We start from the raw sequence: 22830 nt of genomic DNA on the forward strand, positions 1-22830 counted from the left end.
TTCCGGGTGAAGACCATTTAAAAATTAAATAAGTGTGTTTCAAGGCTTTAAAAATTATTAGACAGGGAGAATTGAAGTGGTCCTAGCTTGGCTCTTGTTATCCACTCATTGTAACTATTTTTTTGCCACAACCACCAAATAATTCTAACTATAGTCTTTGAAAGTATTGTGATATGTGTTTTTACGTAAACAGCCATATTGTTTTCTTGTTACGATATCACACTGCCATCTAATGCTGGTTGATATGTTCCCATATGATGTAAATGAGTGACATTTGCCAGCTTTCTTTAGGATAGAAGCAGGCTTTGAGGACTAAGTCATATCAATGAACTCTGCATTTTCATCACATCACCAGATGATGTTTTAATTATCTAATTCATGTAGCCTGTTTGGGTCCAAAGATCATCTAAAATGTACATGATGCTCTACCTTTTTCCCCCACAAAATCTGGAAAAACCTGGCATATACTGTGCTCTCTAAAAACTGACAGACACTTGCGATAGGTAACTATCACTGGATACTGAAATTCTAGTTTAATCTAGTGTATCTGTTTTTATATGGGACACGTTGATGCAATTCAAAGTCTCCCAAATAGGGAGGAGTATCAAGATGGTGCAGTAGAAGTATGTGGAGCTCACCTCTCCCCACAAACACATTAAAAATACCCCTACATGTGAGGCAGTTCTCACAGAAAACCAACTGGAAACTGGCAGAAGATCTCCTACACAACCAAAGCTGCAAGGAATATCTCTACATATCCAGGAAGGACAGAAAAAAATTTTAAAGGCATGAGGACGGTCCTGGCACCACTGGGAGAGATCTGTAAAGGAGAAAAGGTCCACATAGGCAGACCCTTGCCCCGGGGAGCCCCCTTGCCTGCTGGAAAAGCCGCTGGGAGAGATGGAGGGGCTGGAAAAGCCTAAATTCTGCTCACAAGGAGTGCATGCATGCTGGCTTGCTAACAATCAGGGCAGAGAGAGACAGGCACTGGCGCTGCTGCCTTGCTGCACTTCCCAATCCAAAGCACACACAAGGTGGTGGGGCCACAGATGCACACAGCAGCTGAGCATTGAATCTTAGGTAGACAGGTCCAGGGAGAGGACTTGATCTAGATGTGTGGAGACAGACCGCAGGGCCTGGGGTATGGTCTGGGCCAAACCAAGGAGCCCATTGTCAGCCTGCACATAGTGGGGGCAGGTCCTGCCACAGTGCCCATTATCAGTGTGCACACAGTGGGGGCAGGTCTGGCCATGGTGGACTTTGCCAGCACGTGCGCCAGATGGCGCCATGGAAAGGCAGAGCAGCTGGGCACTGCATCTCGGTTGAACTGGCTCTGGGCAGGAGTATGCAGCCGTTCATTTCACGGTGGGAGCACACTGGCCCCCCTCACTCTACACCATAGCTTGGAGCCAGATCTGGAGCTGACAGGTCCTGGGAGAGGTCTGACACAGAGGCAGCCCAGGTTCCAGGCAGCGGCACAACCACCTCAATTCCTGCAGCCACAGGTCCCCGGCCCCCAGCACCAGCCTACTGCACACCACATCCCAGCACTAGGTCTGGGGTGAACACAACAGAGAAAGAGATGCAACCTTTGGCTGCTTCTGGGCAGAGCCATGGATGCCTGCACTGGAGGCACATAGGTTTGCAGTGACCACACGGACCTCATTAGCTTCAGTGGTCACCTCCTTTGCATCAGGGCATGGGCTCAGGGGCAGTGGAACCTGACTGAACCTGACCCTCAGGGCTTCTGCTCCAACAGCTGGGAATCAGACCCCAGCCCCAACAGGGCTGTGACTGCCATAATGCAAAGAGGAGGCCCCAGCCAAGAACCAGTGCAGGCTCTGGTCAACACAACTTCAAGCACACACCCTATCAAGGGAACAAGGGCCAGCACACTTTAAGGAAATATGTGGCAAGCACCCACACCAAAACCAGCCCTTGCACCAAAAGTATTGGACTCATACCATCTACAGAAGGATCCTCCTACCTAAAAACACCCCTTCAAGAACACAGTAGATTCATGTCTGTCCTAAATTCAGAGACGAAGAAAGTTAAGTAGAATGAAAAACAGAGATACTATTCCCAATAAAATGAACAACAGAAATCCCCTGAAGGAACAAATAATGAAGGAGACCTCACCAGTCTACTAGACCCCAGATTCAGAAAGGAGGTAAGGAAAACGCTAAAGAAATTAAGGAAGATTATTGATAGAAATGCAGATCACTGCAACAAGGAAATAGAAACTGTAAAAAGAAATCAATCAAACTAGACAATTCAATTGCTGAGATAAAAAACAAACTAAAAGCAATAAATAGCAGACTAACCAAAGCAGAAGAATAAATAAGTGATCTGGAAGATAGAATAATGGAAATCACCAAATGAGAACAGCAGACAGAAAGACAAATTTTTTAAAGTGAAGAAAACATATGAGATCTATAGGATAATATAAAGCATGCGTAATATGCATAATCATATGCATAATGGGCACAGTCATATGCATAATAGGGGTACCAGAAGAAGAGGAGAGAGAAAAGGGGATAGAAAATGTATTTGAAGAAATTATGGCTGAAAACTTCCCAAACCTAAAGAAGAAAACCGATATCCAGGTACAGGAAGCACAGAGGGTCCCACACAAGAAGAACCCAAATAGAGTGACAGCAAGACGTAGCATAATTAAAATGGCAAAAGTGAAAGATATAGAGAACTACAAAGTCAACTGGAAAACAGGGTTTAAAATGGCAGTAAGTTCATACTTATCAATAATTACTTTAAATATCAGTGGACTAAATGCTCCCATCAAAAGACAGTGGCTGAATGGATAAAAAAAAAAAGAACCTACAGTATGCTGCCTATAAGAGACTCACTTCAGGGCACAAGACACAGACAGATTGAAAGTGAGGAGATGGAAAGGTATTTCATGCAAATCAAAACAACAAGAAAGCAGGGTGAGCAATATACATATCAGACAAAATAGACTTAAAACAAAGTCCATAAAGACAAAGAAGGACATTATATAATGATAAAGGGATCAATAAAGAAGAGGATATTACACTTGTTAGCATATATACACCCAATAGGGGAGCACCTAAATATATAAAACAAATACTTACAGACATAAAGGGAGAAATTAACAGGAATACTCTAATACTAGGAGACTTTAACACCTCACTGACATCAATGGACACATCTTCCAGACAGAAAATCAGTACGGCAACAGAGGCCCTAAATGACACAATAGAGCACTTGGACTTAATTTTTACCTACAGGACACTACATCCCCAAATAAACAGAATACACATTCTTTTCAAGCGTGCAAGGCACGTTCTCTAGGAGAGGCCACATAGTAGGACAGAAAACAAACCTCAACACATTTAAGAGGATAGAAATGACTTCAAGCATCATTTATTCCCACAATGTTATGAAACTAGAAATCAACCACAGAAAGAAAAATGGGAAAAGAACGAATACATGGAGACTGAACAACATGCTACCAAAAAACCAGTGGGTCAGTGATGAAATCAAAGAAGAAATCAGGAAATACTTCAAGACAAATGACAATGAAAACACAACCTTCCAAAATCTATGTGATGCCACAAAAGCAATTCTCAGAGGGAAGTACAAAGTGATTCAGGCCTTCCTCAAGGAACAAGAAAAATCTCAAATAAACAAAAAGAGAAAAAGAATTCAAAAAAGAAGAACGAAAAAATTCCCAAAGTCTGTTCTTTGGGAGAGATCAGCGGGAAATAATTAAAATAGAGGTAAAAATAGAAAAGATCAATAAAACCAAGGGCTAGATTTTTGAAAAGACAAACAAAATCGACAAACTTCTAGCCAGGCTCACCAAGAAAAAAAGAGAAAGGGCCCAAATAAACAAAATAAGAATTGAAACAGAAGCAACAACTAATACCAGAAAAATACAAAAAAAATAAACTCACAAAAACCAAAACACATAAGAGAATATTATGAACAGTTATATGCCAGAAAATTAGACAACCAAGAAGAAATGGACAAGTTTCTAGAAATATACAGCCTGCCAAATTTGAGTCAAGGAGAAACAGATAATTTGAACAGACCAATCACTAGAAGTGAAATAGAATCTGTAATTAAAACAAAACAAAAACTCCCTGCAAACAAAAGTCCAGTACCAGACAGCTTCACCAGTGAATTGTACCAAACATACATAGAACTTATACCTATACTTCTCAAACTCTCCCAAAAGGTTGAAGAGGAGGTAACAGTCCCAAATTCATTCTATGAAGCCACCATCACCTTGCTACCAAAAGCAGACAAAGACACTATCAAAAAAGATAATTACAGGCCAACGTCTGTGAAGAATATAGATGCAAAAATCCTCAACCACATATTAGCAAACCGAATCCAACTCTACATTAAAAAGGATCATACACCGTGATCCAGTTGGATTCATTCCAGTTGCTCTGATAGCCTTATGGGAGTTCCCCTGTATGTTATTTGTTGCTTTTCCCTTGCTGCTTTTAATATTCTCTCTTTATCTTTAATTTTTGCCATTCTAACTACAGTGTGTCTTGGTGTGGTCTCCTTTGGCTTGACCCTGTTTGGGACTCTCTGTGCTTACTAAACCTGGATATCTCTTTCCTTTCCCAGGTTAGGGATGTTTTCAGCTATCATGTCTTCACATATGTTCTCTGCCCCTTTCTCTTTCTCTTTCTCTTCTCCTTCTCAGACCCCTATAATGCAAATGTTAGTACACTTGCTGTTGTCCCAGAGGTCTCTTAAACTGCCCTATTTCTTTTTCTCTTTTTTCTTTCTTGTATTCTGCTTCAGTTATTTCTTCTACTCCGTCTTCCAGCTTGCTCGTCCATTCCTCTGCATCATTTCATTTACTGTTGATTCCGTGTAGTGTATTTTTCATTTCAGTTATTGTATTCTTCTCTGTGTGGTTCTTCTTCATATTTTCGAAATCTTTGTTAAAAACTTCTCACTCTGTTCATCCAATCTTCTCCTGAGTTCTTTGAACATCTTTATGATCATTACCCTGAACTCTTTATCAGGTAGATCTCCTATCTGCACTTCACTTGGTTCTTCTTCTGGGGTTTTATCGTGTTCCTTTGTTTGGAATAGATTCCTCTGTTGACTCATTTTGTCCAATTTTCTATTTTGTTTCTCTGTATCTGGTAGGTTGGCTATATTTCACAACCGTAGAGAAGTGGCTTTTTGTAGGAGACGTCCTGTGTGTCCCAGCCGAGCTCTCCCCTCTGGTCACCAGAGCTACATGCTCTAAGGGTGCCCCCTGTTAGGGCTGCGTGTGTCCTTCTGTTGTGAACAGCACACTACTGTGCATGCTGTGGTAGGTGTTGCTGGCCCCTGTTCCAGTGAGTTGCCAGGCCCTGCCTTGTGCAGAGGCTGGTGACCACTGGCGAGTGAGGCTGGTTCATGAGGCTACTGGCTGCAGTGCCTCAAGAAGTCCCGGGATTAGCGCTGGCCCACTGGTGGGTGGTTCTAGGCTCTGCAGTGGGTGGTGGTGGGGCTAGAGGTCCTGTATGTAGTGTCAGCCTGCTGGTGGGCAGGGCCAGTTCCACATGGCTGGCTGCCGGGTTTGGGGGTGTCCAAAAGCTAGTGTTGGCCCACTGTTGAGTGGGGCTGGATCCCAGGGCAGTTGGCTGTGGGGACCAAGGTGTCTTGGAACTGGGGTTGGCCTGCTGGTGGGTGGGGCTGTGGCCCAGAGAGTCCTGGAGGTAGTGTTGTCTCGCTGGTGGGCACAGCCAGGTTCCTGGGTCTCTGACTGCTGGGCCTCGGAGTCCTGAAGCTAGTGTCAGTTTGTTGGTGTGTGGGGCCAGTTCCTGACATAGCTGGGTATAGGGTCTGGGGTGTCCCAAGGCTGGCTTCATCCCACTGGTGAGTGGGGCCAGATCCAGGAGCAGCTGGTTGAGGGGCCCAATGTGTCCCAGAGCTGGTGCCAGGCTGTTGGTGTATGGGCTGGGTCCTGGTATGCCAGGAGGCAGGGCTGTGGTGGTTCTTGGGCTAGTGTTCCCAGAGGAATATTCCTTTCTACATATTTACAAATATGTACACTAACAGAAGATGTTCTTTAATGTTATTACACTTTTATAAGACTGAATTTCTTCTAAAAGCTTGAAGCTTTTTTTTTTTTTTTTTTTTTTTTTTTTTTTTTTTTTTTTTTTTTTGCGGTACGTGGGCCTCTCACTGTTGTGGCCTCTCCCGTTGTGGAGCACAGGCTTTGGACGCGCAGGCTCAGCGGCCATGACTGACGGACCCAGCCGCTCTGCGACCTGTGGGATCTTCCTGGACCGGGGCACGATCCCGTGCCCCTGCACCGGCAGGCGGAATCTCAACCACTGCGCCACCAGGGAAGCCCAGCTTGAAGCATTTAAAGATATTCCATATTGAAATTTAATGGTGCCCTTTAAAGAAAATTGTTGCTGATCATAAATGTTGACAATTTTCTTGCTTCTTACCTTTCATATCTTTATGAACTCTGTGTTGTATGTTTACAGAATGGTAATACTTGATAAAATTGTAACTATAAAGAATCCATTCCCTTCTAGTCAAACTATCCTGACACAATAACATCAAGTTACGGTAGTAAAGAAAAAGCTTTGCCAAAAATTTGAGAAAGAAAATAAGATTTAATTATGCTACCATGGATGCCTTTGTGGTTCTTCCTAAACTTACTGCAGGGATGAGAGCTCTAGTGCTTTGTAACTACCCATTCACTAATTCAATGTAGGTATTTCCTGAGTAGAAGTATTTGTTACCTGGAAAGACATAGTAGTTGAAAACCATTTGAGCTTGAGTACTGTGGGTATTATGCTCATATTGATAATTGTGCTTTCAAATGGGGCCTGAAGGTGACATTTTTGTTTACCTATGCAATATACATTCCTCTTCTTCCTAACTGGTCTCAGATTTTCATTAGTGCATTTCCTCCCTCATACAGTCTCATGTTTGGGGGGAATTTGACTGCTAGTTCCAAGGGTGAGACCAGAGTTACTCTAGATCTCACGCAATAATCCTATGTCCCTAGCCACAGTCATTGGTTCAAGATTGGGCCTGAGTCTTTATATCTTTGAGCCACTGGATCAACTAACCTAAAGTCTCCTCTACCTCTGGGCTCTCAGTTATATAAGCAAGTATATTTCCTTATGGTATACACAAAAGTGGATTTTACTTTCTGTTACTTGTAACTTTGTTACTTACTGCTATATCTGTCTTGAAGATATGTTATTAGGTGAATGTAAGTTCAGAATTTGTAATCTTAATACATTTTCTTTTATGGTTTGATAGCAGCCTTCTTTGTTGCAATTGCTTGATGTCTATTTTGCCTGATAGTAATACAAATTAACCACATTCCTTTCAGTTTTACTGATCATTGGTATTTTTTACCATCACTTTATTTTCATCCTTTCTGACAGTCTACTCTACCTGCTTCATAACCTACTGAAACACATTCATAATGCCTGTATTAGACTGTTCAGACTGCCACACAAAAATACCACAGATAAGTGGCTTAACAACAGAAATTTGTTTCTCACAGTTCTGGAGGCTGGAAGTACAAGATCAAGGTGTGAGCAGGGGTGATTTCTTCTAAGGCCTCTCTCCTTGGCTTGAAGAGGGCCATCTTCTTGCTTCTTTTTCACATGGTTGTCCCTCTGTGTATACACACTTCTGCTGTCTCTCTGTGTGTCCTGAACTCCTCTTCTTGTAAGCACACCAGTCAGATGGGATTAAGGTATCCCCTAACAGCCTTAAATTAACTTAATCACCTTTTAAAGGCCCTATCTCCAAATCCAGACACATTCTGAGGCACTGGTGATTAGGGCTTCAGGATATGAATTTTGGAAGAACACACTTCAGTCAATAACAAAACCTAATGTTAAGATGACGTTATCATAGAAAACAAGAGAGCAGAGGCAGGAGCAATGATGCGGAGCAGGCAGGAGGATGGCATGTTAGGCTTTCATTTTCCTGTAGCTTCTCCAGTTCCTAAAATCCTCTAATGGCCAATGAATCCCAGGCCTTTGACTGGGAAACTTGCATTGCTACTACCTCAGCCTGGACCTAAAGGATGGGAACTAGTCATCCACACTAGTTAAGAGCTCACAGCTTAAAATCTAACACTTTCCTATTATCAGTAGATCTGCTGTTTTCTTCCAAGATACTTGACCCTTCTTAACCTCAGCTTATTAATTAGCCACAGAGACAAAATAATTAGTCATACAACTCCAACTGTGAGAATTACATGAAATTGAGATCTACTTCTGCACATAATCAGGGCTGTTTGCTGGGTGGAAGGTTTGGAAAGCTGTTTCCTCAGCCATTTATGCACAGCATGTTCAGGCTCATTCTATTCTAACAGCTCTATATTCTAGGTCATGCCACAGCATTGTCTATGAGACATGCAGAAGGGGAAGAGTTGCATCTGTGCACTGGGCTTAGACCTTTTGGGGGCCCAGTTATCTCACCAAATACCTCCCTTACTATTTAGCAACCAGAGCCACTTGCAGTTCTCTATTTCGCCTCCTAATCTTCAGGAAGACAGAGACATTGTCTGAATTTTTTCATGGTCCTATCTTCCCTTCTTAGCACAGAGCTTGACATGCGCTAGGTGCATGAATGAATGAATAGGTGGGTGAATGATAGTTATATTCCAGACATACATGTTCCTTCTCTGACAGTTAGTAGCCCCTGGCAGGCCAGAGCCTTAGCCTTATAGCTAAGTCCAGTGGTTAGGACTCGGTGCTCTCACTGCATGGGGCCCAGGTTCGATCCCCGGTTGGGGAATTAGGATCCTGCAAGCCGTGCAGAACAGTGGAAAAAAAAAAAAAAGATTGATGCATTCTGTTGAACGTAAATTATAACTCAGTGAAGTAGGTTTTTATTATGTCATTGTATCCCTTCCAGAATCTAGACCTGGATCATGCTCATATGTGGAATCAACCTGTATTTTCAGATTGAACTGTACAGTTGGGTTTTTCATTTGTTTTCTTGCATGCTTGTTCTTTTGTTTTATTTTGTTTGTTTTTTGTTTTTTTTTTGTTTTTGCCACAGCCAAGAATATTCTCAGGATCTCCTGACTTATACATCCACCCACATGCTCCCCACCCAGATTTTTCATAGGCTCCGCAAACGACATGGTCAAAACAGAACTGTCAGTTTCCTGGCATTGCACTGAAGCTGGTCCCCCGTTCATTTCCCCAGCGAAGAAAACCACCCTAACCCAGCTGCCAAAATCCACATTCCAAGAGACACACTTACTTCCTCTCTATCCCTTACCACAAACGTGGACTTCATCAACAAGTTCAGTACTTCCAAGATACATGTCATTTCAAACCCCATCTCACCCCTTCCATTGCTACGACTGTGGTCTACGAGACTGTAACCTCTCACTCTCATGCATGTCGTAGACTCCTAATCTTGTCTCTTGATCTTACAGTTGCTCTAGTTCAGTCTGTCCTCCAAGGAACATTTAGAATGAGCTTTAATAAAGTAGATTATAATAATAACTTCCCTTCCTTTCAGAAAGCACCCATCATAATAAGATCAAAAGCCAGAGTCCTTACCATGGCTCACAGGACCTTCTGTTATTTGGCCCCTCCTACCATTCTCACCTCATTTTCTAACGTTGTCCTCCCAATACACACTGGCATACAAGCTGTTCCCTAAAACTGCCAAGCTTGTCCATATCTTAGGGCCTTTCATCTTGCTCTTCCCTCTGTCTCGAGGGCTCAGCTCCGATATCTTCCCACTGCTGACTGTGTACTTCTTGTTATTTGAATATTAAATCTAAGTTACACCTTCAGAAAATCCTTCCTTGCCTTCCCCACCCTAGTCATTCTTTGTCATATTTTCCCATATTATTTTCTTAATGGCTTTTAAATCTTGAGTGAATGAACCCCTGTAGAATGTGAGCTCCATGAGAACCATGACCCTGTCTGTCAGGTTCTCTGATTTATCTCCAGTGCCTATCACAGTGCCTCACATATCATTGGTAACCAATAAATATTTGTTGAATGAATGAATGAGTGAGTGAATGACGTAGTTATTTTCCAACTGTGGTTGGAAAACTGGGTAGAAAGGACATGATAATTGAGGTAGTGCTTCTAGCTGCCTTGGGTATGAAAGTGTAGCATATGTTCTATACCAATTCTCCTTCTTTCTTAATAAAAGAATCCCACATTTATTTGGTACAGTAATGTTTCCAGTAAAAGAACATATTTATAGCCTGCTTTGCAGGCAAGAATGGTCATATGACCAACTCCTACCTAATGAGGTGATGGCAGAAGTGTTGTATAGTAGTTCCAGGAAGGTAGCTAAAAGGGAGATGAATTTCTCTCACCAAGGTATTTCTCATACCATCTGTTGTGGACTGAACTGTGTCCTACTCAAATTCATATGTTGAAGCTTTAACCACCAGTACCTCAGAATGTGGCTGTGTTTGAAGATAGGGTCTTTAAAGAAGTGATTAAATTAAAATGAGGCCCTTAGGATAGACACTAACCCTATATGATTGGTTTCCTTATAAGAGGAGTTTAGGACACATAAAGAGATACCAGGGTGTGTATGCACAGAGGGACAACCATGTGAAGAAGGACTAAGAAGGAGGCCATTTGCAAGCCAAGGAGAGAGTCTCAGAAGAGACCAAACCTGTGGACACCTGGATCTTGAACTTCCAACCTTTAAAATGTGAGAAATAAATTTGTGTTGTTTAAGCTACTCAGCCTGTGGTATCTTGTTATGGCAGCCATAGCAAACTAATACACCATCAGATAAGGTTTTCAATTTTGACAGCTCATTAGAATCAACTGAGGTGAACCTTGAAGATACTGATGACTGGGCTTATCCCTAGAGGCTCTGATTCAGTTAGTTGAATCTGAGCATTACAGGGGATCCTAATGGATATCCAGAGTTGAAAACCACAAGTCTCGGAGAATAGTTTTTTGCACTCCATTGAGCAGGCTGAGAGTGATGAATCTAGCATCATTTAGAAGGCATCCCCCCATATCTCCCTCCTTCCACTGTTCTTCCTCTCCCCCATATCCCCCTTCTTTTTCTGACCTATCCAGATCTCCACAGATGGACCCAGAGATGCCCCCACCTCTTAATCCTGTTCCATATCCAAGTTCAGTCCTAATTTGAGGAACATTTAATAGCTTCATCCCCACTTCTGCCCTCCCTGTCAAGAAAAGTGAGTCTCGAGGGGCCTCACATTCTCTTACTCTGCCTGCTAGCCAGAGCCAGGGCAGCTCTCTAGAGGTAACTTCTTGCCTCTTAATCCAATTATAAAATGGACGAAAGACATGAACAGAGGGCAAATAGGCTTAGGAAAAGCTATTCAACATCTTTAGCCATCATGCAAATGCAAATTAAAAGCACAATGAAATGTTAAACCCACCTATCAGAATGGCTGAGAAAAACAGTGACAAAATCAAAAGTAGGTGACACTGGATAAACTGAGTCACTCATACATTGCCAAAGGGAATGCAAAATGGTACAGGCCGTCTGGAAAACAATTTGGCAGTTCTTTCCAAACGAAACATGCAATTACCATACGATACAGCAGTTGAACTCTGGGCAATTTACCCTGAGAAATGAAAATTTATGTTTACACAAAAACCTTTACATGAAGTTCATCACAGTTTTACTCCCAATACTTAAAAAGTGGAAATAGCCCAGATGTCTTTCAATGGGGGAATGGCTAAACAAAGTGTGGTACATTCACACCATGGAATCCTATTCAGCAATAAAAAGGAACAGACGATAGACACACTTTACAACTTGGATGGATCTCAGGAGAGTTATGCTGAGTGAAAGAAATTCATTGCTAAAGGTAATGTAACATACGATTCCATTTCTATGACATTTAGGAAATTATAATACTGTTTGACAGAGTTTAGGGATGTGGGATCAGGAAGAACGTGGGTGTGGCTATAAAGGCTAACATGAGGGAAACGTGTGGTGATGAAACAGTTTTTTATCTTTTTTGTGGTGATGTTTAGAACACCTACACAGCTGGTAAAAGTGCATGGAATTATATATATAAGTACTATACACAAGTGTTCTAACACACAAATGAGTGCATGTAAAATGGCGAAATTGTGGTAAGCTCAGTGGATTGTACGAATGTCCATTTCTTTGTTTCAATACTGTACTAAAGTAATACAAGGTGTTATCAATAGGAGAAGGTGAGTGATGGGTATACATGACCTCTCTACACATTTTTTGGCAACTTTTGGTAAATCAATAATTATTTCAAATTTAAAAAGTTAGAAAAACAACACAGGATTTGTGGGGAAAACAGTCTTAGGTACAAAGCCTAAGAACCTAATAAAAATGTTAACAAAGTTTTAGACCTGTGAAATGATTAAGGAACCCATAATTATTGGAGTAAATATGGTACTTTACTTGCTAAATCCATTATATTTGTTTATAGAAGTGAACATCAGAACGGTCACAACTTGTGAGTACTGAAGTGGTGGAGAGAAGGTTATCAGGAGGCAAAGCGTGGATTTTAGGGTAGTCCAGGAATGGAGTCGTTACTGTATAATTTTCAAGCACTGTGTAGGTCAGATATAAATGCTAGAGACTGCCAGGGATGATGCAGGAGATGGGACCTTTTGGTCCTGGCCCCACTAACTCATGGTTGGGTCAGGGGAAAAGCAATCCAAGACACACAACATATAATGTGCAATGTTACTCTTTAATATAAAGATAAACAAGGATCATGCGTGGGAAAAATATAGAGCAACGGGCAGGCCTACACGGTAAACTTTGGCTTCCTGATTAGCTGGACTGCAAGCTTAGTCATGGATGTGGCTTCAGTTAAGAGAAGAGAGGTAACAAATATGATGAGGATGAGAATGACATCTAAAGGCTCATTTGCAGAGTTTTGCTCTCAAGATCCCAGGTCAGTGGGTGAGGGTCTCATCTGGAATTTTGCCCTTGGACTGAAGAAAGTAAAGAGAAAGAATTGGGATGTCAGCAGAGCCAGCAGCCGTGAGTGTCAACCCCAGGGCACCTGACTTCTGTCCGCCTGCACCTTCCTGAAACCCTAGAGGTCTATTTCGTCTTATCGCTGAATTCTCAGAATTCACTTTTTGATGAGTAAAGAAGTTTTTATTTCTGGTATAGTCTAGTCATTGTACTGAAAGCACCTGTAGTGGGGGAGGATAGATGACCTCCCTTAGGACCAAACTGGAGACACTTGACCACACAACTTCACTGCTAAATCTATGCTACAAGAGCAAGCCTTCAAGTTTACCAACATGTATGTACCAGAAGGAGCAGATGCCACTGCATGTAATGCTGAAAAAGAGGCGAAAAGGTAAATGGCGATCAATAATAGCTTATGGCTTCCAGGAATTCAATTGTTTGATATATTGATCTTAGAAAGAGTAATGTAGCTTCACATATACTGAGAAGAAACTATGCTGGTACTGCTAATAAAAGAAGTTTCAGAACAGTATATAAGATAGGAAACCTGTATTTTATAGTACATGGAAATGTATTAGTATGAAATTAGGGACTTTTTCACAAGTAAACGTTTGTAAGAAAAAATAGATTTAAAATAATGACCTGAAAATTCCCTTTAATCCCTCCTCTACTCGTCCCAGCTCCCTCCTATCCCCATGCAAACCCAGCACTCACTTCTGAGACCACTAGAGGTTCATCTCAGATGGGGTGGAGGATGCCTCCATGATGTCCTGCTGCAGCTGGGAGAGGGTATACATGGAGCTGGAGGTGGGTGTAGGCACTGGGATGCAGAACACACTCTGGGTCTCACTGGGTTGGCATCCCTCACAAACAGCTCGTCATTCACGATGCACAGACTGAAGCAAAAATGGGCCCTCAGAAAACTGATGGATGGAACACACACCCCCAATACTGACTCTGCTCCCAGTGGCACTCAGCAACCAGATTCCTTCCACGTCCCTCCTGTGTCTGTCTCCCAGGTTCCTTGACTGGTACCTCTGCCCCTCCCCACAGAGCCCACCTTTGGAGAGGCTGTCTACCACCTTCACTCGATTTATAGGTTTATCCCTAACCCAGGGACAATTTCGCATTTACCTTTTACCACAGTGCAAGGGGCGGACAGTCTGATTCCCATTCTCAGAAGAAGACACTGAGTCACACAGAGGTCATGTGACTTGCCCAAGGACACAGCGAGTGAGTGTTGGGGAAGCAGTGAATGCATAGGCCGATTCCAGAGCCCACACTCTTCTAAACCACTAGGCTAGACTGCTCCTGGCATCTCCCTGCTGGCTTTCCACAGTACCGAGTAAACCTAAGGTCTGTGCCATCACATTCCCACGCTACTGAGCCCAGGGAAGGATGGGCATTCCCACCCACGACAGGGCTCTCACCTGCAGTAGCTGGCAGGGGTAGTGATGAAGGTCCGGGTGAAGGCACGCACACAGCTCTGAGAACTTCCTTCCACTTCAACAGCAAACAAACAACAGTACCCCTTAGAACCGCACGTGCTGTACACGCTCACGTGGCGGTCCCCAGTCAGGGTGTGACTGGACACTCATGCTGAGAGGGCAGTTGTTCACGGGGGCCAGGGTGTCGGGAATGGGGAGGGCAACTATAGGAGCAGTCTGCGCCCAGTGACAACAGGGCCCCTGACAACCACTACACAAGTTCACAGGATGCATTCTTCACAGCCGCCCAAGACGTGGATACTACTACCACATTGTTCAAATGAGGAAACTGAGAGGTTCAATAGCGGCCCAAGTTCTCACAGTAAGGATCTGGGATGAGAGGCACCAAACTCCACAGCCTATATCCCCAACGCCCAGGGTGTGCAGGGCAGACAGGCATGGACACAGATCAGACCTGGGTTGTCTGTGGGAAGCCTGAGGGCTGGAGAACACAGTGGGGGAGGGGAGGGGAGGAGAGGGGAGGGGAGGAGAGGAGAGGGGAGGGGAGGGGAGGGAACGGAAGGGAATGGAAGGGGAGGGAAGGGGTCAGGGAAGCTGGGTGGGTCTGGGAGTGAGCCTGGCCAGGGGGAGGGAGCAATGAGACATCAGGGGAGGGGGTCTACACACACTTACCTTCCTCGAACACCCCACTGACGGAGAAGCAGAGCATTGTTTTCTGAAAGGGAAGAGCCCAGGTGCCCAGTCACCACCTCCACCTCCTACCCACCTGCAGCTTCCTGGGCCCGCCCGAGGCAGGAAGCAGGCGCTCACCGTCTGGAACCAAATGTCCACCACGAAGGAGCTGAAGTAATGCTGAGTCTTGGGCAACCCACAGAGGGTGTGCAAAATGACACGTTTTGTGTGCTTCAGCAGCTGAACCCGCAGGTCTGTGTTGGGAGGGCAAGCGAGCGAAGGTCAGGGGCTGCCACGCCCTGGGCCCTATGATTGACCCCTTCGCCGCCCTTTCCCACCCAGTCTTCCCATTGCACACTCACGGGGGTCCTTGAGCTTCTTCATATTCCTGCTGTCCTTGAAGTACTCGCACAAGCTGCTTCTAGGAGACAAAGAGCAACAGTGGGTGGTGCGTATTTGCAGGAGCTGGCCTTTGTCTGCTGGGGAGCCACACGGCCCGGGAGCAGAGCCTGTGCTGTGATACTCACGGGGCTGGGTCCTCGGGGTGGAAGGGAATGGTCAGGGAGAAGCAGGCCTCCTCGTGATAAGCCCCTGCGAGAACCTGTTGGTCTCCGTAGTCATGGATCAAGTAGTACCTAAGGGGGGGCAATGAGGACAGTCTCCCTCCGTGGTCTGGACCTCAAATGAGACTTAAAAACTCCCCTGAGCAGACCTGTGCTTAGGTGGCCTCAACTGTCCTAGCCCTCCTCCCCTTGCTCAGCTTCCAAGAGGTACTTACTGCCTCAGGAATTGCAGGACTTGGCTCTTGAGCTCATCAGATCCAAAGTAGCTTCCCTGGAATCAAAACAGTCCTCAGGACCAGGGCTGACACCCCCTTCTCAGGCACCACTTAAAACCCGGCTTGATCCTCCATCCTCACCTTGCAGGTTGGTAAGCGCTTGCAGGCTTCAATACCACATTTAGCCAGTGGGGATGTCTCCTGGCCATCCTGGGGAAGAGAAGAGGATGTCAGCAGTGCAGAACAGGAGGTGGTGTTGGATGATCAGGGAAAAGGATGAGCCCAAGAGAGGGTGAGGGTCAGAGGTCAGGGGTGAAAGAGCCCTGGAAATTCCATGGGCAGGACTACAGTTTGGATCATCACCGTGGGTTCCCCAAAGCCTGTGAAGAACGTGGTTGAAGAAGATCCAGAGCCTTTGTCACGTTCCCACAGGGGCTGTACCATCCCCCTCCGCCCAGGACGTTTAAGGGTCAGTTTCAAAACTGTAACTGTTGCAAGACCTAATGGGGTTCAGAGTAGTTTGTGGGTGCTGTCAGTGCCAGTTAGAGGAGTCCATGAACAAGGAATGCACTTACCAAGGTTAGTAACTTGGGGAACAATTCCAGGATGGAGCTGCCAAAATCAAGACAAAACAGAAAAGTCAGTGAAACTGTGGAGGTGACCCTCTTCCTCATGGGAGCAAGTACACCCACACCCCAGTGTCCCAGCCTTCCAGGGCCCTGAACACGTCCCCCATCGACTGACACAGAGGGAGAGCATGCCCTGCCTCCCTCCCCGCCTCCCTCCCTCCCTTCCTCTCCTTCCCCTGGGTAGCTCCCCGCAGAATGCGTGGACTTCCCTTCTCCAGTGCCACCATGACCAGCATTTCAAACCCATGCTGCAGGGCTTCCTTCCCCTCCCTTCCTTCCTCCAGGGCCCGGCTGAAGGCTGTGGGGAGAAGAGGGAATGGGGTGTGTGCCCGAGGCTCTGCCACCTCACTTAGGGTCCTGCGCTCTGCCAAGACATGGACCAAGACCTGGACTCCCCCCATGGGTGGCCCAGCATGCTGGGGCAGGGAGGTGAGTGAGGTGGGGCTCAGGGAGGGAGATGGAGGGGATGAAGACAGAAAGGGAGTGAAGGTACGAGGGGTGAGATGACAGAGACATATGGGCCTAGAGACAAGGGAGAGAGAGAAAACAAAGGGAAGGGAAAGAAGCTCTCCCATGGTTGGGGTCAGGGAAGAAGAGAGAGGAAATGTGAAATGGCACCCCTTTTGCAGCTCTTCACCTGCCCCAGAATGGCTCAGACACAGCAGGTAAGAATGTAAAATATGCACATGTTGGGCTGGGGGCCCATATGGATTGTGGTTGAAACTCTGTGCACTTTGTGATGCAGAGAGGAGAGCATAGGGTCTATAGTCCTCCCTGAGGTCCACGTCAGCTGCCCCTTGCAAACGGGCACTTTCGGGAATAGCTCAGGCTGCCAGCGGGAAACAGAGGATACATCTGACCTTATGTTGGTTGACTTATCAGGGAAGGTGGTGCACAGGGGATTTCTCTCTGCACACATCCCTTCTGGCTCCAGCCGCTCACCCTTGTCCATCTCCCCTGCAGACTTCACCTGTGATTATGAGGAGGAACCACATGGGCCAGAGAAACAGAGCCAGGATGGCCGTGCACCCCTAGTCCCTTCCTTTTCCTACAAATCCATTTCCCTTCCTCTGTCACCATCACATGAGCCTTCCCACCTTCCCTTCCATGACGGATCTGGGTACCACACCTCACCTCAGTGTTGGAGAGGTTCCAGTTCTTGGTGTTGGAAGCATTCGGCATAGTGTTGGACAGGCCGTGCAGCTGGTAGGGTTTCTTATCGCTCAGGTCCAAGGCCAAAAGCTATGATGAGGAAAGAGTTAGAGTGAGGACCCCAGCAGGGGTAGATACCTGAGACCAATCTGCCTCTTCTACCTAATCTCTCCCACCATCACCACCAGCCCCAACATTGGGTCTAAGGTCCTCATCTTGGGCATCTTCCCTGGATGGGTCTGCAGGGAGGCAGCCATGCCATTTCTAGGGTTTTGCGCCATTCCAGTATCACGGGTCATCAAGTCTCCAGGAAGCCAGGAGGAGGGAATCGGGGGCTGAGAGGCTCCTGGCTGGTACAGCTCCAGCACCAACCCCTCCCCGAGTTACCATTCCTGAGTATCCTTCCCAGCTAGACCCCTCTGCTCTCACCTGCTCTACAATTGCTGCTGTCGCCATACCAGGGTCAGAGCAGACTCCCTGGATGTCACGAGATTGCTGGGAGGCATCATATCGTTCCTTCACGGGCAGATGCTGAGTTAGGGATGGGGTTCAGGGGCTCTGAGTCTGAGGTGGTGATCGGGGGCAATAGGTGGGTCTGGCTGTGAGTGCACAGGTTGTGTTGAGTCTGCATTACCTTTATCTGCTCCACCTTTTCTGACCTCAGCTCCTTCAGCACAGAGTGGGGTGCATCACAGGGATCAACAAAGATAGATATCTGTTGAGAACACAAGAGGGGCTGGGTAAGCTCCAGGAAATCTGAGCTCTGGGATCAAGCAAGACCATGCCCCTGCCCTGCCCTCTGGCTCCCAGCTAGCCCTGCTCATGCCCTTGACACACACCCTTTCATTAGCCTCATTGTAAATCTTGCCGTTGACATTCTTCAGTGCGGAGGCAATGTTGGCATTCTGAACGAAGAACTGGGCCTCCATTTTCTCATAGTGAAACTGTAGGGAGAGTGACAAGAGAAGCATAATATGAGACCAGAGCCATTTCTCATCTGGGCCTGCCATCTACCCCGTTTCCTCTCATCGGCCTCAATGTCCTCTCTTACTTCGACTGGGGTGAAGGGGACACTGCATTGCTTGTGAATCAAATTCAGCAGCCACTTCTCATCATATTTAATACCGAAGGGAACCTAAGAGGCAAAGAAATAATTGGGGAAAGAAAAGTGATACAATGGAATCCAAGGTTAAGATAAGACCCAGTTGTGTCTTGCTTTAGGACCTTTTTTCAGGCTTTAGGTAAGTTCTTAAGATAGGACAATATCTGTTATCGCTAACTTTTACACCAGACATGGGCTTCCTATATATCCTTTCTTTCCATTTAAATACTTTTCCTGAAATAATCGACTTCATATCTTTCACACGTACTTACTTTTATAAAGTTCTAAGAGATCCTACCTAAGGCAGACCTGGCCTGCCCCTCTGACAAGGATCCCAGAGACTCAACCTCCTCCCACACTCAGCTTGAGCCAAACTGCGTCTTCTGGTGTGGAGTTGCTGCATCTCCTTGGCAGTAGTTTCCTCCTTTGTTTTAGACAGCGTCTCCCATGCTCCCTGCAGTCAGTCTGCTCCCTTTATATTGCTTCTCTGAACCTGCCCTCACATGATCTAGGAAGTTAACTCCTAGTAATAACAAGACAGATTACCAGCTCCACTGCCACGAGAGAAAAGTCCCAGCATCTCTACATGCGCCCAACATGACTCTCTCTGTCATCTTCTTCTACATGTTAGGTCCATTTAGCCAGCACACTCACTCTGATCTTGAACCAGCTCCCCAAGGTCTCATCCTGCCTGTTTCTCTCCATTCTTCTCTCTGGACGCATTTGCTCTGTCTCCTTGTTAACAGGGGTTTCGTCTTGTTCCTGAAAATTGCCTCTCCGATGACAGGATGGAAGGGCATAGGGAGCACTGTGGGGAAGTGGAGAGAAGAAAGTGGTCCGCATAGTCTTGGGAAGTCCTCTCTACATTTTCCCCAATGATAGCAGAGCTACAATAAAGATTGCTCAACCGTTAACCTGATCCCATCATTCCTCACTCTTCCAGGTTAGAGAGAAAAGTGACATATTTAACTACAAGGTTTTGTTTTTCACTGGTTGATACTTGTCAGCCATGCTGCCTCGTCACTTACTATCTTGCTTGGATGTCCACGTGAGCATCACTTCGCAGTGATTCTCTATCTTGCTGCTGCTGGGATGTGGCCTGTTGAGACCAAGAGCTCTGTCTCCTTCGGTAGATACCCCTGCATCTTGCTTTTCTTTGTAAAGTGTTCACTTGATCAATGTTCTCTGAAATTGAGAACAACACATCAATAGGCCCAGTACCAGAAAAATTCCTGGGAAAGTTCTCATGGCTAATGAAGAAATATCACTGACTTTATAATCTAAAGAGAAATGTATCACAGTGCTAAAAAAAAGGCTTAGAAACTTCACTGTGGTTCCACTTCTCAGGAAATGAGAGGTGGGGAGCGTTCACAGCCAAGAAGAAAACAAGCACAGAGGAAAGGGTCTGGACCCAGGGTTTAGTCTGTGATGTTAGTCCCTGCTCTGCTTGGTTCAGGTTATGTGACCTGGGACAAGTAGCTTTTCACCTCTAACTCTCTCTTCTCTGCTCGGCTCTAGGGGCACAATAAAATCTACCCTGAAATCTACCCTGGTGTGATGGTTCAAGGGTCAAAGGTGACCTCCCTGCCTGACGGAAGAATTAGAGATATGAACGATAAGGCCGATGAAAAGATCCAGAATGGAGCCTGGAGAGACATAGCATGGAGAATACCAAAAGCGAGGGGGAGATAATTAAAGGTGATGCAGTGAACATAGCTAACACATGGTTAATGTGAGTCACGGAAAGAAGGGGAGGGAACAGTGGAGAAGTGGTATTTGAAGAGATCTTTGTTGAGAAGTTTCCAAAAGTAACAAGATATCAACTCAGTGTAACAGTATTATTGTAATAGGAGAAAAAGTATGCTTTAAGGACAAACAGTCCTAAAATATGCATTCATTTCATCATCATGTAACAAAAACTCGGAAAATATGTGACCAGAAGACTCAGACTCAAAGAAATGTTACAGGCTCTTCTTTGGGCAGAAGAAATATCCTCCCAGGTGGAGGCACATAGATACAGGAAAGAAAGACTAATGACATTTGTGAATATGTAGGCAAATTTAAATGAGTGTTGACTATATAACACAATGATAGTAATTTCTTCTGGGGATTTAAATATATAGACAATGAAAATGCATGACAATAAATTTGGAGGGTATATGGAATCAAAGTGTCTCAAGGTCCCCTAATTGTCTGAGGAGTTTTAAAGAACTAATTAACTAACACTAGACTGAAAGGGCAAAAACGTACACTGTAATCTGAAGGGTAAACACTACAAGAATGGCAAAAGAATGTTTATCTAGCCACTTGAGGTAACAATTTAATAGTTATAAAATGTTAATCATTTCAAAGGAAAGGAAAGGAAAAAGAACTTAGAAGAGACAAAAATAAATATACAGTAAGATAGTATATATAAACCAAATTACATCTACTTTTACATTAAAAATTTCAGATTAATATTCCAAATAGAAAGACAGCTATTATCAGACTGGACAAGAAACCTTCCATCAAATGCTCCTGAAAAGAGACACATGCAAATTTTAATCATCTAGAAAATTTGAAAATAAAAAAAATGGCAAAATGTATACCTTTTCCACAGTAACCTACAGAAAGCTGGTATAACCCTATCAGTAAAAGAAAAGGTACACTTTAAAGAAAAAAGCATCACTAGAGAAAGAAGGAGATTTCTTTGTGATAACAGGTTCAATACAATAAGGAGATATTAATATAAAATTCTAAATTTGTATGCATGTCCTAAAATAGAGCCAAAATATGCAAAGCAAAATCTAACAGAAATAGAGCATGGACAAAGTCACAGTCACAGTGGGAAATTTTAACATAGCTCACTGAGTGATGCACAAAATGGCAGACAAAAACTCAGCTAGAGGGAAAAGCTTTGTTATAAAGCAGAAACTAATAAAAAATATACAATACTAGGTTAGGAAGATTCAACATCATAAAAAACGTTAGTTCTGTTTAAGTTGATCTGTGAAATAATAGTATTCCAATTAAAATAACAAGCAGATTTTTTAAATTAAAAAAAACAACAAAATGTTACTTAACAAATGTATTTAATTGACATAGAACAATGCTCATAAGAACTACTCATCGAACATTCCAGAATAGAGCATATGCTGGGCAAGAAAGCAAGCCTCAGTAAGCTTCTATGGACTAATACAATTTACCCTGACTAGTTAATGTAATATTCAGTGGTAATGGTGGGTTTTCTGCCCCTCCTCCACCTCGTATAAATCCAAGGAATATTAGTTTACACAATCCCACGCCCCACCTAGATGACACTCCCTACTCTCCAAACCCTAGACCTGAGAAGATCACATGACTTTTGCCTTTTCCTTAGCCAGGGGAAATAATTCACCTCAGCCATGGCCATTTCCATAAGAGGGGAGGTTTTCTCTTTTTTTTTTTTGCGGTACGCGGGCCTCTCACTGTTGCGGTCTCTCCCGTTGCGGAGCATAGGCTCCGGACGCGCAGGCTCAGCGGCCATGGCTCACGGGCCCAGCTGCTCCACGGCATGTGGGATCTTCCCGGACCAGGGCACGAACACGTGTCCCCTGCATCGGCAGGCGGACTCTCAATCACTGCGCCACCAGGGAAGCCCGAGGGGAGGTTTTCCACATGGAATCAGGATGGGTGTGTCAGAGCCCACTTGGCCCATTTCCTCAAGAGAGTGGGAAATAGTGAGCCTGAGCCCTCTGCATGCCTTCTCTAAAGGGGGGTCAGCTTGCTGGGGGTCCTGTGGGTTGGGGTTAGGGAGGGAACCCAGAACCCCTCCTGCCCTGTGGGGATCTGAGGACAAGGTCTCATGCTGACCAACTCACCCATGGGCTGGCCTGAAGGCAGTGATCTGTCACCACCCTCCTCACAGGCTGCTCGTGAAGAGAATCTGTGGGTCTGGAGCTGGAGGTTTGGAGAATATCAGGAAGGGCTGCCGAAGAAGGAGAGTGCAAGCCCCAAACCACTCTGTCAGAGCCACACAAACAAGATGGAGTCCTAACAGGAAGTCCCCTCCCCAAGAGCATAGAGGAGGAGAGTCTTGGGGGCCAGAGGAGACTTCACTTCCTGTAATTACTGCCCCCTGAGTTTGCTGCCAGCCTAACA

The 22830-nt window shown here is 45.0% G+C and overlaps 1 pseudogene; it reads right to left on the reverse strand.

The window, feature by feature from the left end:
- Window positions 1-5435: 5435 nt before the first annotated feature.
- LOC132481560 (nuclear RNA export factor 3-like) lies at window positions 5436-22597 on the reverse strand (annotated as a pseudogene).
- Window positions 22598-22830: the final 233 nt, after the last annotated feature.

The sequence above is a fragment of the Mesoplodon densirostris genome, chromosome X (genome assembly GCF_025265405.1).
Source record: "Mesoplodon densirostris isolate mMesDen1 chromosome X, mMesDen1 primary haplotype, whole genome shotgun sequence".
NCBI classification, from domain to species: Eukaryota; Metazoa; Chordata; class Mammalia; order Artiodactyla; family Ziphiidae; genus Mesoplodon; species Mesoplodon densirostris.